At 28.1% G+C, this 20,457-nt stretch overlaps 1 long non-coding RNA gene across 8 annotated transcripts; it reads left to right on the forward strand.

Annotated features, from left to right (window-relative positions):
• The first annotated feature begins 6,632 nt into the window (after window positions 1-6,632).
• On the forward strand, window positions 6,633-9,802 carry LOC126555374 (uncharacterized). 8 transcript variants are annotated; one of them, XR_007606830.1, is made up of 5 exons: window positions 6,633-6,773; window positions 8,053-8,382; window positions 8,750-8,872; window positions 8,958-8,975; window positions 9,732-9,802. It is a non-coding gene; the product is annotated as an uncharacterized LOC126555374 (long non-coding RNA). The 8 variants fall into 8 exon arrangements; XR_007606825.1 differs by lacking the exon at window positions 9,732-9,802 and adding an exon at window positions 9,529-9,673 and having other exon boundaries at window positions 8,958-9,353; XR_007606828.1 differs by lacking the exon at window positions 9,732-9,802 and having other exon boundaries at window positions 8,053-8,212; window positions 8,303-8,675; window positions 8,958-9,502.
• The last annotated feature ends 10,655 nt before the right edge of the window (window positions 9,803-20,457 follow it).

The following is a 20,457-nucleotide window of genomic DNA, read 5'->3' on the forward strand; positions in this document are numbered from 1 at the left end:
GAACATCTACACCGGAAACTTTAATGAAGAACATATTATTAACCGCAAACGACGTATGATTGGCTCGGCACTTAAAACATCTACAGCTGCAGTTTTAAATCATTTATCGTGTGAATCCTATAGAGAACGAGAATCCTCACGTCTCATGAAAATGGGTATTTACTATTTAATTTTTATTGGAATATTTTTAGCATAAGAACATATTTGAAAAAAATTCAAAGTTTTTGAGTTTTTTTATTCTGCCATTAAAAATTGCAGACAAACATAATGAAAAACGTTTGCCAACAAAAGAATTTCTTATTTTTAAACATTAAATAACTTATACAAAAGTACATACGAGTTGTGAGAAATATATATATATTTTATTTATAATTTTAATTGCATAGGTATTTGATTAAGATATATGTTTAAGTATTTAATATCTATTACTGTTTCGAGTTTTTGATTGCAAACTTTTGTTTTAATCATAAAACTGAGTACAGTCAAAATGCTTAAAATTGTATTGTGTCATCAACAAATACTTTACAGAATCGGGTAGAAGTATATTTCTATCATCAGTTCATTGTGCTTTCATAGGACTAAATTTTCTTTTGACATTGGCATTTCGAGCAAATATGACGAAGTAAAACGTGCTTATTTTTAGTAGTTCTGAAGATGTAACATAGCTTCTTTGTTAAAAATATTTCACACACTTTTTATCTGATATTAAAAATAAAAATTAAAAAATGTTTGATATCAATTGAGTTGCTTAGTATTTTCGATGTTTTGGTACGAATTTTAAGCTGAGAGTGAGGAAGGAGGGCAACACAATTTATCGAAACATTTACTAAAAATGACAATTTTGGTTTACAAATTCTGAAAATCGATTTTCAATTTTTCATAATCAATTTTTTTAAATATTTTCCAAGGTATAGATAATTTATATGAATTAGGAGGGGATGATTTTATTAGCCAGGTACGTTAGGTATTGATAAATTTTACTTTTTTCATCAGGAGACCCTGAACCAGCCATTTTACCTACTGGGAATGCTTTACGCATTCAAAAATTCAAGCAAATTAAAGCTCAAAGAAGGCATGACGATTCATTAACGGCACTGTATTTTATGAAATGTGAGGATGATTTTAAAACTATAATAAGGGATTTGGGGTGCGATCCTTTTTTTGCTGATTATTATACAAGTGAACAAATACATCTCTATTGATCCCATTGCAAGCATGAACGATTTCCAAAACTTATTATCGATGCAACTGGTTCCGTTGTCAAGCAATTCAAGAAATTTGGTTTGGAAAAAACAAGTTATATTTTTCTATATGAAGGAGTCGTAAATGATAAAGTTGCCGGCCACAGCTTTACTGCTTTAAATATGTTAAGTGAACAACATTCCAATCTTGCAATTGCTAGATGGTTAGGAAAATGGTGCGCTTGCGATGTACCAAAACCAAAAGAGAGCGTTTGTGACAACTCCTTGGCTCTATTATCAGCTCTTGCACAGAGTTTCACACAATATTCTTCCCTCCAAGACTATGTACGTGCGTGTGCAGATTTGCTGACAGGCCGTATAGCCGCAGAGGTACAATGGATACCGAGATGCTTTATTAGGATCGACATAGCTCATTTTGTAAAAATTGCCTGTAAATGGACTCCATTGAAGAGTACTCCACGTAGAGTAAGAGAAGTAGTATTGAGAGAAGTTGGACTTCTGATAAAAAGTCAATCGATAACTGAAATACGCTCAATGTTACTTTCATTGTTTGTCGTCCTAACGAACGAAACTGATGGCATCGGTAGTAACAAACGAAGTACACAATGCGAAGAACACAAACAGCGTTTACTCCAAGCTACATCTACAGGATTTCAAGGTGAGAATTTCATACCATGATACAGTAATTAAAAATATGTACTTTTTTTTTAAGAAGAAATCACCACCCAATAGTTTCTTTTACCATCTACATTTTTCTAATAATCATATTTACAAATTGGCTATTATGAATAATTTTGCAATACAATTATTTATATTTGCCTAATTATAAACAGATTTCCAATGTAATGTTATTAATTAAAAATTATGATATTATTATCTAATTGAAAAAATAAGAAAAAATTAAACACTTATTAATGCTATAATAGCCAAATGTATTGTTTCTTGTTCTCATTTTTGATTTATTTATATAGATTTTCAGGAACAATTCGATTATATACTAGCTTGTGCTGGAGATGAAGATGAAGCACGCGTATTTCTAGAACAAGAGTATGATAGACAAAATGAGGGATTGGAACATTTTGAAAATTCTTTTCAAGCTTGGGCTGATGTTATATATTGCGAAAGTAAATCCCTAATTGAAGAAGGAAATGGTATAAACCCTTTCTTCTGTCCATCATTGGTTAAAATAATTATTAAAACCTTAAAGCTTCTTCCATTATGGTTTGGAGTAATGATTCCTATATTTGGATACGGCGAGGAAGTTGCATCGTCTGCGGCTGTCGAGTCCAGCTTCAAAAAGTTAAAGTGTGTGACGTTTAAAAATATTCCATTACCGACTGGCATTGAAACATTCATCAAAAATCATATACTGTCATTAAAGGGGGCATCGCTTATTAGAGCAGCTATAAGCCATAGTGAATTACAAACGATTTCCCCAGAACATTCCATTCAAAATATTTGCGGAGATGACGATATTATGGATGCATAGGTTACACCCACGCTAGTGGAGATGGACTTCAATCCAATCAAGATCTTAAGTCCTATTTCCGAAATTGGTATGTAAATTAACCACAGCAAAGTTATGTATTCAAGGCTTTTTATTAGGAGAAATATTTGAAATATTACTTTTATTCCTGAAAAAAGACATAATTATATGTGTGTAGAAATTAAATTCGCTATAGTTAATACTATATAAAACTGATGGGGCCAAAGAGGGTGTTTAAATCACTAATAACCCGTACTTCGGTAAAAGTATATTTTATTATTTACGCGTAAAACACAAATATTTAAATTACTAATAATTATTGAAATTAATATAAATAATACACATGATAATATATAAGTGTGAACGCTCTACTAGTTATGACGCTACTAACTGTAGATACAATTTAGGTCCGTCGTTATACTGACCTGACCGTGAGAATATAATATAGATAATGATATTAAATAATAATAATAAGATAACGTTTAATTGCCGTAATATCAGTCTGTCGAATAATTGACATTAAACGTTATATTAGGTTTCAACAAAAACATTATTTATAGAATAAACAATTTTTCTATTAATTTACAGATGTTCTGCCACCAGATATTGAGGCTGATCAAAGCGTCAAGTATAAACTACCAGTACATGAGCTAAATACGTGTTCAAGTAATGAAAACGACTCCGGAGACAGTTTAGTTGATTTTTTATGCTTAGGAGATACTAATAGTAATTTAGACGATGAAGCTACAGCTTGTGAATGTTGGAATAGAAAATCAAAAAGGAAAAGAAGTAATAACTCGTATCTGCTGCCAAATCCTCACCTTCGACATTTAGATTTAACGCGTACAAGAAACATTAAATCTTTACCAATATTAAAAAATGGTTCCCGTGCAGAAGAGTTGAAGGCTTGCAATGTAAAGGAATTAGGCAAGGTCATTTTAACTAACACATGTGCATTTGATTCGATTACATCCATACTCATGGCCGCTTATTGTGATAGTCAAATCTACTCTACAGAAGTCGATAAATTAAAACCAAAAAATATATTGTTGGAGTTCGTTGAAAATGTCATAAAAAATGGAATAACTGCGACAACATATGTCAATCGGGCAAATTTGACGGTAAGTAATTATGTATAGAAAATGTACAATTCAATTATCTACTTTCTGACAAATGATGATTACGCATTAACAGTTGATATTTACTTGATCGAGGTCAATGCATTAGAATTTTTAGTTCTAATTATATATTGATCGTACACTTAATTTTTACAGGTTCATCACTTAAACCCACCTATTCAAATTATGAGTTTTGAAACCTCAATTGCGAATTGTGATGCTACAATGGGAAATACAATAAACATTTTTCTAAAAAATATACCTACCCTTAATGAAATTATAAAATGCTCGATCCAAATTGTAAGAAGCCAACAGTGATGCCAATACAGATCCCTTACATAACTATCAACATTAAAGATGATAATCTTAAAGAACTAGAAGAAATGATTGATCGTCGAGTAAGAAATGAAACTTCTATTTGTGGCCATGTTGATAACCGGAACAGTCCCTGTACCGGGTATAAAACGATAAGTCCAGTAGTATCTAAATTACATATATTTATAGAGCTACTGTATTGGAACGGTAAGTGAACATAAATATTCTCTAGAATAAGGTATTAAAAGTAGCTCAAGTTAAGATTAATAGCAGGGTTTAACTAAGTATAGAATGGTTTTGAAAATATCAACATATATTTAAACATAAGTAACGAACATTTTTTAAATTTAGAGAAAATTATGTGTCTTAGTGAATAATTTAAGTATCTATATTGTAGAATGTAGATAGTAGATACACCAAAAGGTGAGATGTTTTATTTAAATATTTGTTAGTGATATCAGTATTATAACTTTTATGATAACATTAAACATTATATTATACCGAAAATTTAAAGGATATTTTAAAAACATTATTTCACACTGTTTAGATTGTAAATATATTTTTAAAAATACATTTTATACTGTCTTAGTAAAATTAAATCCATGACATAATAATAATAATACTATAAAAATAATTTATTAATTGTAACATTTAGATGACGATATCAACTCAACACTGCATAGTACCGAGGCTGCACCTCAGATCTTAGTGGCTTTAGAAAACATACCAGAAATATTAACAGTGAACGGAAAGACCTACGAATTAAGAGGTGTGTGTAGTTTTCAAAGAGGTTTGAGTAGACTTCGAAACACAGTGGGACATTTTACAGCGTACTGCAAACGTGGCAATAGAAATTGGGAGTTAATTGATGATTTGAAAAAAAAAATAATCCCAGTAAAAAGCTCGAAAAAAATTCCTGCTGAATTTTTAGTTTATACTATTTAAAATGTTATTTTAAGAAACAGCTTGTCTAAAAAAATTAATTTTTATATTCTTTTAATTCTAATTTATGTTATAACGAATGTAATGACAATAAATTGTACAGAAAAAGTATTTATTTTTAATAAAAGATTTCACTGTCAACGTTATATATTTTGTAGTATAAAAATAATAAGTATGTAGATGACTTCTCTTTTTCATTGTTTACAATTATTTAAAAATAAAACCTTATTATACTTAATATATTATATACAATATTTATATAATAATTTACATTTACCGTATATAATTACAAATCCTGTTTGAATGCATCGAGAAAATATCGTACGCATTACACAGAATCGATGTTTTATACAAATGTTATAGTAGGTATTGTATTGTCTTATGGTCTACAATCTACATGAAGGATACAAGTAGGAAATATGTCTTAGGACGCTTAAGGCAAACGCTATTAGATATCAAGTCAAAAAAAAAAAAAAAACAGAGTGATCTACTTTTTTTTGTATATTTATTTAATATCAAATGCAATTTGTTTATAAAAGATATTGATTAGGTACCAATTTAACGTTGATGACACAATTGGCTAGAATAAATAAACACGGATAACACGTATACCATAATATGTTATATTAACTTACATCATCCACTTTAGAATTAATCAATAAATATTAAATTAAATTAAAAACGAAATAATTCAAAGAAAAGTATAACTGACGATCTTCAATAAAAATTATAAAGTTACAACAAACAGTAGGTAATGAATAACTATTTGATTCAAAAAGTCGAAACAGAATTATTGCTGGACAACTATATTGATAGGTGTGTGGTTATAGCTTAAAGTTTTGATAAATCAACAAGTATATAACACACAGTGCCTCTCAATTTTTTAAATAAGCAATAAACTTAAAATAATAAACAGATTTTAATTTAAAAAGAATTAAATAAAGTTTTATTCATAGGACATACATGTATCTGCAGATATATTTTGAAGGTAATAAAATCCATATAACATATAGATATAATAATATAATTAAAATAAAACATTCTGTTTATTAAATAGTATTAATTATTTTTTTGTTTAAAGTAAATTTAATTGTACATTTAAGGTTGGCTACCAATTTGTAATTATTCGTACCCACGAATATCGAACTCTTAATTCAAGTATAAACACCCAATTTTTCATTTACGTTTGCACGATTCAATTGACTCCTATTGCCGAAACTATCTAACAGATCACCAGTTTTCTGAATTATAATTGTACAGTACGTCTCTCCATCGGTGGCGGGGTGGTTTTTTTTTATTTTTATAGGCACAAATATATTTTGAGCAGACCATGGGTGGTGCGGGGGAAATGTTTCTCCAGCCCCGCCCGGAGTTTTTTTATTTTTGCTTGGGCGTTTTTTGAGCAGGAATTCCAGGAGTGGCGGCAGAAATTGGCAGGAATTGAGCACTAAATATTGGCGTTGGAAAAAGTTGGAAAAGTCAAATGGGTGGGGTTGGGGAAATGTACGTATTTTTATCTTACTAATTACTATCATAATAGTACAATAATGAATAAAATATTCTGAATTATTATTTTACAAATTTCTGTAGTTTTTTTTTCTTTTGTTGATTTATATTATGCACTTTTTGGTTTTGTTTTTTATTTATTTCCTTAATTCTAAAGAAAATTCTTGTTTTTATAATTGAATTCAGGACCTCATCATGTATCATGTAAGTTGATTGTCGACATGCATTTTTCGTCATTGTTCTTAACTCTGTTATAAGTCCTGCTGTTTTTTTAATGTCATCTAAGAAATAAAAAAGCTTTTATTAAGTGGCTTTGTCTTGAATGATGGTATTACCTTTTCCATTCATTGTTTTAAATAAACCTTCAATAATTTTTCCTATGCTTATTAATTTAGTGGATGGTTGAGTTAATGTACCAAATGACTTTGCTTTGATTCAGTCATTCAAATTATCATTTATCGTTATTTGCAGTAGCGGCTCGTGAGTTAATATTCTGGGGAGACTTAAAATTATTTAACATTAACTACGTACAACAACGAACAAGAAAAACCCTGTTATTGAAAATCTAATAATATTATAGTATTACATATTTAGTTAATATTTTTAAGTTTAATTTGATTTTTTTGTTCGTAAGTTAAAGTATTAAAACCACTAATTAATAATATGTCTATTATATTGTCTTTTTGCACTTTTAAAATAATTAGAAATATAACAAATATCAAATAGAAGATAGTATAAAACCCTGTAGTAAACGTGTTATAGTTATTAAATTATAAAAATACATTAAATTATGACAGGGACTAAGAACGGCGCGCGGTACGGCAATTATTGTCGTGAACCCAGTCTCAATAGAGTCTATAATACGCAGCTTATTCTCCCTGCCCCCTCTGGCTCTCCATCAAACCGGCCGTACCATTTTACATGTTATGATTGAAACTGTCGGGCGGCAGTTTCACTGTAACGGCGACCGTCACCGTCATCGATAAAACTAAAATAGCATTTCTATTAAAATAACTATTTAAAGGTTTTAGACTTGGTTGCTTTCAATTTATAATAATAAACAAAGAAAACTATATAAATTATATAATATTATATTTTCAATTCTAATAAAAATATTTTTATGCATTATTATTATAATTAATTATTATTTACAAGTAACTGGGTTTTTTTAAGGGGGAGACTCAGTCTCAAAGTCTCCCCTGACGAGCCGCCCCTAGGTATTTTTATCAACTAAATCGGGATGTTTGTGTTGGAATTTGTTTGCTATATAACCTAACATGTATGTAAGACTGTCATCTTCAAATATTTCATCTGGTGAATATTCATTTTGAGCAGCCACCTAGAACGTACCAGAAATTAATATATAATATGATAATTTATGGCTTAGTAATTATATGTTGATGTTTTTAATTGTATTCTTTTACATCTAGTTCAAACTCATCTAAAAACTGTATGAATGTCTTATCAATTTCATTATTTTCAGGCTCACAAATAATATCGGCCTCTTTCAATATGTCACTGACAAAAACAGTACTTGAATCAATGAGGCATTCTTCAGATTGACTTTCTTGGGTATTCCTATTTGATGTAAAAACAGCACTACTATGTCTACCTAAAATGTACCACCGTAGCCTGGAAAATTGGTTTTGATTATTTACACAATATTTTTTTTTTTATTATTATAAGATTAGTTATTATTGTTAATTAATTTAACCTGTATTGAAAATGTAAAGGTGTCGGGTGTGTATTGGCTGCACCCATTCCTCGCAAAAAACTAAAACAATTTTCCAATACATCTTGATTAAGACGCCTGGTAATAATGTATTTTATGCTATACATTTCTTTCATGTCTGCAAATAAATTCCTCAAGGATATATTGCTCATGAGAATTCCTTTTTGAAATGGCATTAAAGTTTTCCTTGGACATTTAGAGTGATAAACACGCATAGTTAGCATAAGTTGTCCATTTTCTGTAATATGCCATCCTGATTGTCTTTGTCCAGCCCATATGCAAGACACTTAGTTGTCTTGGTACTTGTGAATTGAATAAATCAAACCCTTGATCAATGATTTTAAATGTTTCAGATACCTAAAAACCAAAAAAATGTATTTATAATTATAATCAAATATTTAGTATTATAGAACTGAACCTACATTTTTCCAATTTGAATTTTTTATAGCTCTCTTTTGTCCTGCATATGCAACAGCTGTTGCTACAGTGTTTGAAAAAAATTGTGATGCTAATTTTACTTTCTGTCTCATTGGTCCAGTACACTTTAAATGGCTGTGAGATAATTTATATGGTAATTTTAAATCCTGTTTGCTTATTTCCATTAGTTCATTTAATGTATTAACACCAATAAATGTTTCAATTTCATTTTCTTTCAGAATGAAACCATGGTCAAGGTAATTATTTCTGCATAATTTTATAAGATGTGGTATGTCAGCAAAAACATGTACCCGTTGACCTGTAATTGGGTGTTTAAAGTTTGGTTGTTCAAATGAAACTGAAATTGATTTTAATAATCCTTGATTAGTTGGGGCCCCATGTCACTGACGACACCCACAACATTGAATCCAACTGTGTGTAGTTTCTCAATTATGTCAATTAATAGTTCTGATGTCAATGGAGTATCATATTTATAAAAAATTGGCTGTTTCCATTTCGATATCAGTCCTCTGGCCATAACAACTTGAACTGTTTTATGTGGCCCTATTACTTGTTCCCTGTTTCGGTCAAAATCAATCTGATGAGATAGATACATTTCATCAAATGATAGAATAGTAAGTTTTTCCTCAATGGCCATGTCTAATCCTAACATATTTTTAAATAAAATAAAATCAATTAATCAAAGCAATATCATGTAAATTTAATCAATGGTAATGATATTAATATTTATTTTGTTGTTATTTAAAATTTTTTAAAATATATATATATATAATATATATTACATTGTAGTGATTACATTTCAACAAACCTTTAGTCTTCATCAGTTTTAGTACACTTGTTAAAACACCTGGTTCTATATTGAAATTTGATGCATATCGTCTTAAAGTACTTAATCCTTTAATATTATATTTTTATAATTGTATACATTATTTAGTTACATTTTTAAAATTGTATGGTTCATTTATTTTACTTATTTATGTAATAATATGTAGTATACCTGGTAGTGAATAATTCAACTTATTACGCAAATAACAATAAGCTTTCGGCGATACACTCCTCAATGATTTTGCCCTGCAATTATGAACTGCACAAGCAGGCATTATTTTAAATATATGTATATAGTGTTAAAAAATCACTTGACAGTACTTAATTAAAAATAAGTCATGAATAGGTACATTAGAAAAAGGAATAAATAAATTACACCATTCTAGTGAATTTAAAATGTTTTTATTTTTCTATGGCATGTACAGACAGGTTAATATTCAGCAAAATATAACATTTTAATGTAAGCAACATACATATATGATTATTTAAACATACAATAAGATAAGAAATATAAAATGTAAAATAAGTTTAATAATAGCAAATATAAATTTAATTATTTTACTATGGTTTTGCGGTGCCGCGATGTTCATAAACGCGGGAACGCGGCAATGCAATTGCAAATGCAATCGGTGAAGATCGTGATCAACCGAAGTCCCTCGATTGCACAAAAAACATGGCAATGCACATGCGCGAACTAGGATGAAAACACGTATCGTGTTGAGCATACTTTGTAATTATTTTACTATGAGGGGGCCCAGATTAGGCACATTTCAGACGTGATCCACCAGAGTTAGAGCGAGCACCTTCACGTCACCCAGATCAATAGTTTTGTCATTTGGACTTAGAATATTTTTCACAAGTTTAATTTATTAATTATTTGGACTTAGAATAATTTTCAATAAAAAACACTTAGAATTATTTCAAGAGTCTTCATTTTTTTTACAACAACCTATCCGATACTACATCATTCTACTGCTTGTACGTGGCACGTTACACGATTAACTCAGATATCTTCCTGAAGAAAAAATCAGTACCTCTGAAATTAAATTTGAAATAATGTATAAGTATTTAGTACCTATATTAGGTGCATATACAGTTTAATAATATTCAGTGCTGACACTAGTAAATACATACAAGTATGAAGCAAGTTGAAAAAGGGGATAACATATTCATAACAAGTAACATTTAGCAGTGACTATATATTTTGAATATTATAAGTTATAACTATTACAGGGACTTTAATGATGTAGTAACAATGATCAATAAAAATAAAAGAGACGAGAGATAAGAAATAAGAATTTAAGTATTAAATAGGTAGGTAACAAAAAAAGTGACACTAAACATACTTGCTTTGATCCTGTAATAGATGATTAATTAGTAATTGTGTCATTAAGTTTTGAGCTCCATCAGAGAGGTATCCATTATTGGTTTTACTATCAGCTAGTATACACCGACCATCATTGGTTGTATGCAATAGATTTAATATAGTCTAAAACAATGTACTTCATTAATTTTAAAATAAATAGATACCTACCTACAAATAATTTCAGGTATATATTTTTATTATATTACAATATGTCATTATTTTACTTGAATTGTCCATTCCATTGGTTTATAAGAACCAAATTTTGTATGAGGAAGGGAATATGGAGTAGAAATGTTGTTGAATTCTTTTGAAGAATTATTTTTAACCACATGAGTGCCATGAGTGCTATATGAAATATCTTCGAGACTTAAACTCTGATCTACACCTTCATTAACTGGATAAGAATTACTAGGCGTGTGATATCCCTAATAAAAAAATACATAGTTAGGTACTATTTCACTACACAATTTTGACCTGGGAATTATGCAGTTTAGCAGTTATGTTTGAACAAATAAATAGGGAAGTCGGGCTGACACAAGCTCTAACCTTAATTTACCATCTACTAATAAATATATATAATAATTAAATATTACTACCTCCATATCGATAAGTCCCGGTATAAACTGGTCCATTTTTTTGAGTAAAATACAATACCATAAGTATTTCGATGCACAGAAAATGTAAAATATTATAATAATATTAACTCGTCAATGGCAAACGGCTAAAACAACACGAGTAGGTACACGATAGACTGCAGTAATGCACAAAAGACAAAACACAATTTTAAACGAATGATTTTAATATTTTAGACGAGCGGTCGCACTCGCCAGTCGAACATCGAGCGGTGATTACAATCATATAGAGTATTTATAGATATATTTGTACGGGATATTCACTGGTATCAGAAAAACCCAAAATTACGTATTATCTGCTAAAATAAAGATATATTTTATGTCACGATAACAACAAAGAATAATAAATTTAACACAATTTAAAATCGTTACACGATCAAACCAGTAATTTGCTAAAATAATTACATATCTTACTTATTTTAAGAAATTATAGTGTTGTAGTGACCTTATTAAGTTCAGATTAACAATATTACTTCTTTAAAATTACAATATCACTATTGCTATTTTAAGATAATTTGTTGTTCAACAAATGTATTTAAATGTACCCTTTTTGTTGTTAATTCAACTACAAATTATACGTAAGTCTACTGTACTGTCAACAATGTAACAATTGTTAAAACAACTAGAATATTTCTATGTGTGCGTAATACATTATCTATATTATTTTTTGGTAAAGATAATGGTCGGTTTTTTTACTTATTATTCTACAGCTTGTATTTATTAATTTAAATTTTATAAATATTTGAATACGGCGTGTATATAATAATATAAAATATAATATACTTACGACAAGGGCGCCCGCAGGTGAAAATTCAGGGGGGGGGACAGCCATAATTTGTATTAATAAACAAACACTTTTATACTAATTAAACACTTTTATTAACTAATTGAACACAAATTGCAATTTCATTTTATTTTTCCCAAATTCATCAACAACTTTTTTAGCTTAATGAAGTTCTTCGATTTTTTTTCTGTGTAAACTTAACATACATAATCCGGATAAACGATTCTCACACATTGTTGAACGTAACCAGGTTTTAACACGACGTAATGTGCTGAATGTTCTTTCTGTACTACAAGTTGTTGGTGGAATAGTCATATAAATAATAATACTTTTCTTAAGAGTTGGATAAAATTCACAATCTTTTTAAAAAAAAGAAACATTTTCCTTTTCATTAATTGATGAAGACTCTTTCATCATCTCCCAATAATCATACCATGTTTGACCTTCTTCTACTAAGTTTTCTATTTTATAATGGTTATCTATTTCTTTTAAAATGTCAATAAAATTTATTTTTGTCATTTTTAACATAGTCGATGGGTGTAACAATCCTAATTTAAATGGTATTTCATTTATTGGACTAAAACGAATTTCTAAGGATTGAATTAAAGAATCAATATAAGGTATATATATAGAAATCTGAAAGTACTCATCAGGAGTATCAGGAGATGCAACAATATTTTGACGATGAGTTTGTTTTGACACCACTCGTGGAATTTGTATGTCCAAGTTAAATTTAATTGCACAGTTTCTTACATCATTAAATATCAGACTAAAATTTTCTTCTGGCATTGATCTATGCTTCTCTAATATTTCTAGTAAATTTGAGTGTATATATTGATGTACTGTATGCAAATTAGTATCAACAGCTTGTAATTTGTTTACAATTTGCTCTAAAATTTTCGAATACTTGGTTATAATTTTTAAGCACACAATAAACCCTATAGTAGATGTTGCACACGAAAGTTGATAGGCTTTTGTTCTAGTAGCAGAATTTGTATCATAGTTAGTAGCCAACTTACTGAGAGCCGATTTGATTTCAAAGAAATTACTATCAAATATTCTAATAGATTTATATTTTTTAGACCACCTAGTCTCACATAGCAATGGGATATTGGAAATTAATCGACGCCTTAAAATACTTTCTCTAAAGAATTTAATTGTTTCTTTGATTGTCCCTATTGAATTGCGGATTTCAGGAAGGCTATTTTGGTCATTTACCACTAAATTTAATTTATGAGATGCGTAATGGAAAAAACATGCAATTGGATATTGTTTTTTTATTATTGCTTGAACGCCATTTTCTTTTCCACTTATTGTAGAGCACCCATCAAAACCTAATCCTACTAATTTTGACATATCTAGACCAACTCTATTTGTAAACTGGATTATGGATGATGCAATTGCTTCAGCATTCAGTTTTTGAAGCTCTACAAACCCTAGAAATTCTTTTATATCATATGTTTGAGTAACATAACGCACTCCTATAGATAATTGCTCTTTACCAGCTATATCAGTTGATTCGTCGGCCATTAGAGAAAATGCCATTGAGTCATTTACACATTTTACAATTTCATTACACATAATATTACCACAAATACTTATCAATTCGTTTTGTATTCTAAGAGATGTATATTTAGAATTTGATGAACATGTTTCAAAATGTTTGGTTAGTACAGTATCTCCTGCTTCCATTCTTAATTTTAATAAGTCTTGAAAGTTTCCAGAATTTGATTCTTTACCTTTAATCGAAATGTCATGGGTTCCACAAAATATTAATGTCTGAGTGATTGATTTAAGGATTACTCGATTATCACTAATAATTTTGTGAGCAGCAGTGTTAATTTGTTCAAAAACATTTTTTTTCTTAAGTATAATAGTGTTCTTAAAAACTTTGCTGCTGTTGTAGCTTCAGTGTGCCATCTGGACGATACGTGTTTTTTTGCTTCATCGTGTATTTGATAATATTTTTTAAATCCTGTTTTAATAAATGAACCAAATTTCCAACTCTTCAATGTTGGACAAAATAAAACACAATATTTGCATAAAATTCCTTTAATGGTTGGTGAATATACCATCCAAGGATATCTATCCAAATGTGACCATACAAAAGGTCCTCGTTTAGCACCAGGATCTAAGTCTTTCTTAAAATTATAGTTTTTATCAGGTTTAAAGGGTGATACTAATAATTTGTACTTTAATCATCTGTAATTGAATGAACTTCTATATAACAACCAATATCAAGATTAGGTGCGCTCACTAAAAAAATATACACACGACATATATTTAAAATGATTTGTTCTTAATTCTTATTAACATAAATATTATACTACCTACTACCTACCATTATTAGAGTCAATAATTGTAGTATCATAAATAGTATCAGACTTAGCAGTATCATTAGCATTACAAGCATCAACTTCTCCAACTATTAAACAATTTGCGGTACCAACATTATCTATCCCAAGCAAAGCAAGCAAAATAAAAGTATGTTATATAAAAAATATTTAATGAAATATTATGATTCTTAACAATTACTTAACTACCAATTTTACATTAAATTCTTATTAAAGGTTCAAATATAAAATATTGCATAAATACAAAATAATATGAAAAAAAAAAATATACATACGACATACATTTAAAATGATTTGTTCTTAATTCTTATTAACATAAATATTATACTACCTACCATTATTATAGTCCATAATTGTAGTATCATAAATAGTATCAGACTTAGCAGTATCATTAGTATTACAAGCATCAACTTCTTCAACTATTAAACAATTTGCGGTACCAACATTATCTATTCCAAACAAAGCAAGCAAAATAAAAGTATGTTATATAAAAAATATTTAATGAAATATTATGATTCTTAACAATTACTTAACTACCAATTTTACATTAAATTCTTATTAAAGGTTCAAATATAAAATATTGCATAAATACAAAATAATATGAAAAAAAAAAAATATACATACGACATACATTTAAAATGATTTGTTCTTAATTCTTATTAACATAAATATTATACTACCTACCATTATTATAGTCCATAATTGTAGTATCATAAATAGTATCAGACTTAGCAGTATCATTAGTATTACAAGCATCAACTTCTTCAACTATTAAACAATTTGCGGTACCAACATTATCTATTCCAAACAAAGCAAGCAAAATAAAAGTATGTTATATAAAAAATATTTAATGAAATATTATGATTTTTAACAATTACTAAACTACCAATTTTACATTAAATTCTTATTAAAGGTTCAAATATAAAATATTGCACAGATACAAAATAATTATGTGACAAAGAAAAAAAAATATATACATATATATGTTTAGGATAATTAAAGATTTACCATTATCAGAATCTACAGCAACACCAATGCTTTCAACAGATTTCAGCTTTTTATGAGTATCTTCATCTATTTTAATCAAATCAAAGCATATTAGAAATAAGTAGTATAACTAGGTAGTGTCTACAAGATACAACTAAGCTAAGTTAGAAAATTTAGTACCAGATATTAGTGATATTGTGTTACATTGTTCAACACGTCGTTTAGGACATTTAAACCGTTCGAAAAAGTCTTTTACATTCATTGTAATTATTTTGCTGACTTGCTGTAACAATAACTATTACGATTTTCGAATTTCGATTACTGACATTACAAGTACAACAACCGTATCTGTTTATTTTAACTTTTAAATTTTTAATCATTAAATTATAGTATCTCGATTCCTTATCATTTTTCGGACAAGTGCTTATCACTCACTAAATATCACACATACACACTGAGATAGATAAGAATATACTGGAGCGCGGACTTGCGTATGCTCGTATGTTACGAAAAACGGGCTGACGTATTTTTCGTTACCCCCACTCCTGTATGGCAAGAAATTGAACTGCCATACCAATAACATTGAAAGATTACACATTTTAACTTGACACAACTCTGGGATAAATGGTCGTATTACGTTAACTTTGGTATCAACATTTTTGTTTTTATGTGTACTTCGAACTTGTATTTACAAAAAATAAAAATAAAAACTCTGAACATTTTTATTTATTTTTGTAATAACTCAGGTTTTTTGAGTGGGAATCTAGATATTAAAATTAGGGTTTTAAATTTTAATTGGATACTAATTTATATTTTATTACAATAGTTATAGAACCTATTAATTGCAATAAACAGCATGATTTTAAATTAAAAAATTAAAAATATATTTATCAAGACTATCTACATTAAATTAAAAATATAATAATTAGATAATATATTATTCACCTATGGAATTGAATAGTTTTTAATTTACTTTCCTTGTTCCAACTCTTTGTACATCTAAAGGCCGAACATGACAAAACCATTTTTATATGGAAATTAACTTAAAGTCTCAATTACCTTATATAATTAATAAAATGTAAAACATGTTATTGGTAAATACACAAAACAAAAATAGTGAATACTATGCATGAAATAAGTGTATTAGTTTTTCTAATAGTAGTCTAATATTTCTAATAGTTAGCCACAACATCAGAAAACAATGCCTTTATTATGATAATAATTTTTATTTATTTCTATTATATGAAATTTTTTACCACCCTTAAACATTTTTTAAAACTATATACAAAGTCAATCTTTTTATTTTATGTTATTTTTATTATGATTAATCTCTTATAGATACTTCAAATGTATATTTTATACCTATAATTTAAAATATTTGGTATATTATTTTATTAAATATTATTATGATATAAAAGTAGTTACAAATTATTAAACGAATATTTTATATAATATATATTATAAATACATATGTTAAAAAAAGTGTTACATAATTAAGTTGATATAAAGGTACATTATAAAATTTAAAAAAAATGTATTTAGTTGGTACGGGGCTTTTTTTTCCAAGATTCATTATAATAAAATTATTAAAATTACATTTTTAATATTAATTTCATTAAATAATATAAATTATAATATGGTATCGCGTGATGAGTATTATACTATTTATACTACAGCGTGGGCAATTTTGTTTTTAATAAAAATGTTGTTCAGAGTTTTTATTTTTATATTTTATAAATACAAGTTTGAAGTACACATAAAAACAAAAATTTTGATCATTTATCCCAGAGTTATGTCAAGTTAAAATGTGTAGTCTTTCAATGTTATTGGTATGGAATTTCAATTTCTTGCCATACAGGAGTGGGGGTAACGAAAAATACGTCGGCCCGTTTTTACATCATAGTCCGCTCTCCAGTATATTCTTATCTATTTCAGTGCACATACACAATATTCAGTTCAACGATTAGATAACTGCAGTCTACAAATAATCGATTGTAGTAGTTGTTACTAACTTCAAATCACAGGATATCACGAAGTATATTTACATTTTAAAGAATATTAATAATAACACACCATAGTACCAATAATGATTTTTAGGACTTTAGGATATTTAATTTGGATATAATTATTTTAACTAACAGGAAAGCTAGAGGGGGGAGTTGTCCCCCCTGCCCCTCCCTGCGGGCGCCCTTGACTTACGATGATACTGTTTCTCTTGCTCATTCAAATCAACAACTACAGACTCAGGGCATAGGATAGTAGTAGTAGAAATAGAATTATTCATAAAATCGGTTGAACTAATGCTGCATGATGGTGTTGGTGTATTAATTATTATTTCATCAGATAACTCTAATTCCTGTGATGAATTTGTCTCAACTATAATTGTACTAATTTCATATAATTCATCGAGCAAACGCCGTCTTTTCGTAGAGTCACTCATTCTATCAAGTACCTACTGACTACTGCAGCACAAATCTGAGAAATACATTTAAACTTTTAACTGACATTTTTTACCAGATAGGCAGTAATAAGTTACGTTAATTAACTTAAAATTTACTTACTAATTATTATTAAATACAATTAACTAATAAGTCGAGCAAACAGAACAGTACAAACAAATCTATAAACGATTAAAATAGAACTATTATGAATAATAATAAGACTACATAAGAGTAATAACGTGTCTTTACAATTTTAATGCATGCAATTATGCAGTTGTTATAGCAGTAATAGCCAGTAAAGACCAAAGGGTCCATTTCTACGGCCCCCTCAATTTAGAATTTTTAAATTCTGTTTGTGCAGATCGTTTGTGCATCGTTAGTGCACCAAGTCCGGACGTTAGTGCACAAAAATTGTGGAGATTATCCCTAAATCAAATTCGGGAGGCCGTGGAAACGGCAGCCCCCCCGCTTTTGAGTTTTAAATTTTGTTTGAGCAGATCGTTTGTGCATCGTTAGTGCACGAGGTCCGGTCGTTAGTGAACAATTATTTCTGGAGATAAAGTTAAAACAAAGTCGGGGGGGGGGCAAGGAAACGGCAGCCCCCTGATTTGGAATTTTTAAATTCTGTTTGTGCACGATACACCGTTATTAGCTTACAATTATTTACTATTTATTACAAAAATTTGCAAATTCTTTAGGAATTGAGGTAAAAACTTTATAACTCATCCCCAAATTGAATTTTTTCTATGAGTAGGTTGTTAGTTTTTTTTTATTGTTTTGTGTTTTTTATAGGTTTTTTTGGAATTATTATTATATAAATAGTAATATTTAAATAATTTTAAATTTAAAAACTGATATAAATTTGTTTTTACTCTTGGACGGGAGTTATAGATATTTACTGCAATTTAAAAAATTAAATTTTGTTATAATATATATTATATTTTAATTGAATTATTGAAAGTTTTAGTATATATATCATTTCGTGATAGAAAAATTAACAACAGAATACTATAAAAAAAAACAGAAAACATAATATTTTGTATTAATTTTTTTAATTTTTCCAAAAATAAACGTGTAACTATTTTAAATTATTTTACCAAATCGAAAGTAATAATATAACCTCTACACAGCAATAATTACCCATTCCTAAAAATAGATCATATTATAATGAAATTAAACCGATATATTTTGAATATAATGTAACTTTATTATTAAATAAAAACATATTAAAAATAATAAGAATGAAAAATAAAATAAATAGGTCAGGTAAATATAATATAATGTTTGAACAAAATATAAAATATGTTTAATAATAATTACAAATAGTAATATAAGTATAATAAATTAAACAAAACATTTTTTTAGATTCTGAACGAAGTGATGAATGAATTGATTTTACAATGGTGTGTGTTTTTTTTTTTTTTTTTTTTTTTTTTTTTTTTTGTGTCTGTGTACAGCATAACTAGTCGAAATAATGCTCCAATTTCAAACTATGGGGGTGGTTTCCGATGTAAAAGTGAATATCCTTGGTGCATTGTAGAGGTAAAAAGTTAACATTTTCCAACAGTTTTCAAAAAAATCGAGAAAAACAAAAAAAAAATGACGGAAAAACGGCAATTTTTACGCAAAACCAGTTTTCGACCAAATCGATTTTTTTTTATGGTTGTAATTCAAAAACTAATCACTGAAAATACTTGAAATTTTCACCAAATGTTAATGTCAGTGGTATCCGTATATAGTTAAATTTTCAAAAAATTTTGACTTTTTTTGAGTTATTTATAGACCACTGAAATTTTCGATTTTTTTGAAAATTTTTTTTTAAAGTGTCGATAAAAAATTTTTGGATGACCAAAAAGTTTTGAAAATTTAATACAAGGTTCCTTATGAGTTGTTTTTAATGTAGCTAAAAAAAATAATCGTTAGTCACAATTTTTTTTTATAAGCGTTTTTAGTTCAAATTTTTACGAAATCTGTCGAAAACGCGAAAATTTGCAAGTAATTTGAAGTTGAAAAATCATAAAATTTTTTTCTTTTATAACTAAGTTTTGAAAATTTGGTACAAGGTTCTCCATACATTTTTCTTCAAATATCTGTAAAAAAAACTCTACCGGATTCAGGCAAAAAATTTTTATGAGTGTTTGAAATTTAAATTTTTACAAAAACCACGTTAAATAACAGTTTAGCCTCAAACGATTTTTGATATTTGTTATTATTCAAAAAGTATAAGTCGTAGATACTTGAAAATTTTACCAGTTATTAAGATTCGCGTTTTCTTTACGTGATTTAAATTTCAAAATATTTTGACTTTTTTTGAGCTATTTATAGACAA

Source organism: Aphis gossypii, unplaced genomic scaffold, assembly GCF_020184175.1.
Source record: "Aphis gossypii isolate Hap1 unplaced genomic scaffold, ASM2018417v2 Contig00822, whole genome shotgun sequence".
NCBI lineage: Eukaryota > Metazoa > Arthropoda > Insecta > Hemiptera > Aphididae > Aphis > Aphis gossypii.